The sequence below is a fragment of the Apis mellifera genome, linkage group LG15 (genome assembly GCF_003254395.2).
Source record: "Apis mellifera strain DH4 linkage group LG15, Amel_HAv3.1, whole genome shotgun sequence".
NCBI classification, from domain to species: domain Eukaryota; kingdom Metazoa; phylum Arthropoda; class Insecta; order Hymenoptera; family Apidae; genus Apis; species Apis mellifera.
The window spans coordinates 8,868,949-8,873,229 of record NC_037652.1 but is presented as its reverse complement, the minus strand read 5'-3'; positions in this window follow the sequence as shown (position 1 = coordinate 8,873,229).

Genomic DNA, 4,281 nt, shown 5'->3' with positions numbered 1-4,281 from the left:
GAAATGCCGTATTCCGCGGATCAAAGCAGTCGCTTAATGTCAGACGACGCAAGCATTTTCATCGGCCGACAACAAGGAGGGCCAAGAGAGAAAGGGAGAAGGGATGAGAAAATGTAATTAAAGAGCGCGAAACGTTTGACTCGGCCTATCCGAATATCAAAGGTCACAGCTATTATCGAAACTCGTGTTTGCGAGGAAAAAAGAAAAAAAGAGTCGTCCCTTTCGTCGAATCTTTCATTTTTCGAATCGAAAAGATCGAGTTTTTTTTGGATATTAATAGAATGTGTGTGTGTCATTCGATAAGGTGATAAAGATAAAGTTTAAGGTTAATGGCGAACGATTATTTTTAGTTTTGTTTCTGGTTGCATTACATTTCCGTCGCTATGAAAAAATATATATATATATATACTTGCGTCTACGTCGCGAATCGCGATATTACTCGTGCGGAGCAAGTGCTTTTCTAGTCAGTGATTTTTATTCTTTCGCTTTTGAAACGTGTTTGCGATATAAAACGAGGCCGAGGTTTTCGACCTTCCGCGAACCGCAACCGTAGAAATTCGCAGAACTTTCGGCCACGGTAATACCTAGCTAGAATTTTAGGAATTCCGCGATTTCGTTGAAATCGTCTATTTCTTAAAAAGAGAGAAAAAAAAAAAAGAAAGAAAGAAAAAAAGGGGAAAAAAAAAAGGAAAAGAACTCATAGCTCCGTAAATGCGCTACGGACAAACAAACAAGTCTTCCGTGAAAAATCTCCGAGAAAATAACGTGTATGTGTATACACGCGGTGTATATTCAGGGACGAAATAACTTGAGTTTTAAGAACAAACGTTTTCCTCGACCGTATGACTATGCGGCCCAAAATAAAGTCTATGCTATTCGTTACAAGTAAAATTCGCATAAAGTCACCATTTAAGTAACTTTATTTCTGGAAAAAATATCTTTAAATACTCGAGCGAAATTATCTTTCAATTTTACGAAATAAGTAGAATTGTATCGTAGCACGCGAGAAAGGATCTATATATTTTTAGAAATATAATTTATTACCCAACGTTAACTCACGAGACGCGTTGCAACTTTGTCGATTTTGAAGATACGAACAATGATATTTACAGAGTATCTATTCACAGAAAAAAAAAAAAAGAAAAAGCGTCTCAAAGTCGTTTTTCTTCCAATTGTGAATAATTTCCAACGGTTGCGTTCGATGGCCAAACACGATATTCCGCGACGTGGAAAGAAACCGATTCCTGGGAGAAATTCTGTCACCAGGAGTGAATTCCCTTGCCCACCAGGGGAAATTTCCTTTTCGTTCACCGGCACAAGTAGCTTCGATTAACGGGAAACCGCGACTACCATTCGCGCAACAGAAACCGGGGGCAAAAGTGTGAACACGTTTGTGTAACGAAAAACCTAACGAATTAAAGATTAATCGCGAGCAACTAGAAACACCAACTCGAATAAACGAATCGTTCTCTAATTATTTTCGCGCGCTGCGTGTGCACGAACGTCTCGTCCTTTAACGTCGATTCCCTCGTGTCTTCTCTCTTTCCCCCTCCACCGGCTTCCCCCACCCATCCTCGAGTCGTTTCATCACCGTGCGAGCGTGGCAACCTAGTTCGACCCGATTTCTCGACGCCGTGGCACGATAATACGGGAGAAGAGTTACTTAAATCGTGTTTTACGGAGGGAGGAGGAGGAGAGGGGGGGGGAAAGACTTTGGCCCAACAAAGAAACATCCGCTATCGTGATTATCGAGCAAAAGAGCTGGCAGCCGGTAGATAACACGGAGGCAAGGAACAAAATTAATTAACGACGCGTGTAGAACAGCGCGATACAACGCGGTGACTTAGTCTGTCCGTTATACATGTAGCGGCAGCACCATCTACACACAGCCAGGGCCGCGTTATCGAAGTTGTTACCTAATTTCGTAGTGCGATGTCGCGTTACAGCTGCATCGGGCCACTTTAGCCCGGCCGCCTATGTATAAATTTTCCTCTAAATCGTTATAAACTAACCACACCGCGATTCCTTCGTTATCGCGACGAGATTATACCCTCCGGCCTTTCTTTTCTTACCAATTGTCCTCCTTATCCTCCTATAATACCCTTCTTCCTAGTTCTTTTTTCGCAGTCCTTTTCTCTTCCTCCTCCTTCTTCTTCCCTCTATCCTTCGTAAACTTATTTACATCTTATGGAATTAAGTTCGGAGGGATTGGAACGGGAAATTGATCGAATCATCCTTTTCTCTACCGCGTTCGTTATATTTTGACGAGAGCAGAGATCGAGATTGTGTATTTTTTCATTTTTTTATATTCCTTTCGTCGGAAAGATTGTTTTATAATTAGAATTGATTAATTCGAAACGCAGTGGCACAGGATCGTGATTTTTTTTGAAATTAGGAACAGACGCAATACTTCGATATTGCGCGTTTTTCACGCGATAAAATTTACATTTTTATAATCCTCTCATCGATACGATCTCCAAACAAGATCGAGCTTGTCTTTTTTTTCTCGATGAATTAAACGCTCAACTCAAAACATCGTTTACACACCACCTCTTATCTTATTTATTAATCAATTAAATTTCGAGAGATTAATCGCTTTTTATTCCTTTTCTTTGTACATTCTTATTAAACGTATTTCACTTATCTTTTTCCTCCGAACAATGCCGTAATAAAGTTACGAGCTTTATTATGCTACTAACAATGTAGAAACTCAAGTACAGATTTATCGTATTGCGAGCGGAACATTAACTAACACTGTTGTTGTTGAAGCGAAAACGTATTCGGTTTCTCAAACAATGTTCGGATAATGAAGAAGGTATTTTCAACGTAACGAAAAGATTCGAAGATAGCGATAACGAATCCACGATATACGATCTCGTTTCAAATACGCACTCGAATAAAACTCGAACGGAACTTAAATTAACACGATCGTGCATATACATCGAAAACAATACAAATCGCACGCGTTTATTTTTACTTTTTCGAATTTTCGTCGAAAAAAAAATTTCTCCACTACGGTATTTCAATCTACTTTTCCCTCTAGCATTTTTGACCTAATTTAGGAAGGGAGTGGATGTGGGTTGCAATCAAATGGTTAAACAATCGCGGGCGACCGTTGCTTTTGTAACGTACAAAATAACTAAACCGTTCAGTTTAGTTGCACGAGCGCGAGGAAAGCATACAAAACAATCGATAACGCACCGTACGAACTTCAGACGAAACTCTACGCGTAAACTCTTCACTACAAACAGATTAATGCGAATTTTTAAGAAAGGATGATTTACCTTGTACAACGTTTATTAATCATTTTCCAATATATTTATATTTATATCGTTGCGTGTGTTAACGATATTAAAATATCAATTTTAGAACGTCAAATTATAGGAAACGGTTTCGAAATGTTGTTCGACATTAATATAACGTATTAGTAATAATATGCCAATTACCGATTGTTCATTCGCGGTCACCGTTCAAATTGATACTTATCGATAGAAAAGTGATATACAATATATTGAACGACAATTTTCCTATCCGTGTTATTAAGCGAGCAATTATAATTCGATAAATACGAATTAATGATTACAACGTGCGTTCGATTGAAATTTTATCGTAGAAAGGAACAACGTAACGATGGAATTCATCAATTTTATATCTCCTCCGCATTTTTCCATTCGAGGTGATTAATATAACGTTGCACGTATGTATTTTCAATTTTTTTTTTTCCAGGCACGCTGCGCGAGTGTAATGCAAAAGGAGGCAAAAAAAAAAAAAAAAGAAGAAGAAGAAGAAAAAAGATGTTACATAAAATTTCGCTTTAAAACGCTTTATTACGAAGTTACAAGCAAATATTGATCGTGGACTGAAATACCGGACTCTAACAACAAGATTTTACATTACACCCAATTACACAAAATGTGAAAAGTCATATAGTAAATATATTCTCCTTATTTGAAAAATATTCTCGGCGTGTATATATATGTATATCGCGATATATAATCAAGAGGCAATTTCTATGAGCTGTCAGTCACGATAAATTGTCTTAAAACAAGGAACGAACGTGGGAAATACAATCGATGTTTCGCATTTATTAACGCAGCAATTCTCTCGGCCAACGTCGGATGATTTCAATCGACAACGTTCGATGTACGCCCGTGACTTCTTAATGAAACGTCAACAAATATTTTACGCGTAACGGGGCAAATTTCTCTTCTTATTTTCGCAATTTATTCGGGAAGATTGAAAGCGTCCCGTATCGATCGATCGTTCGTAATTTCATTTCTT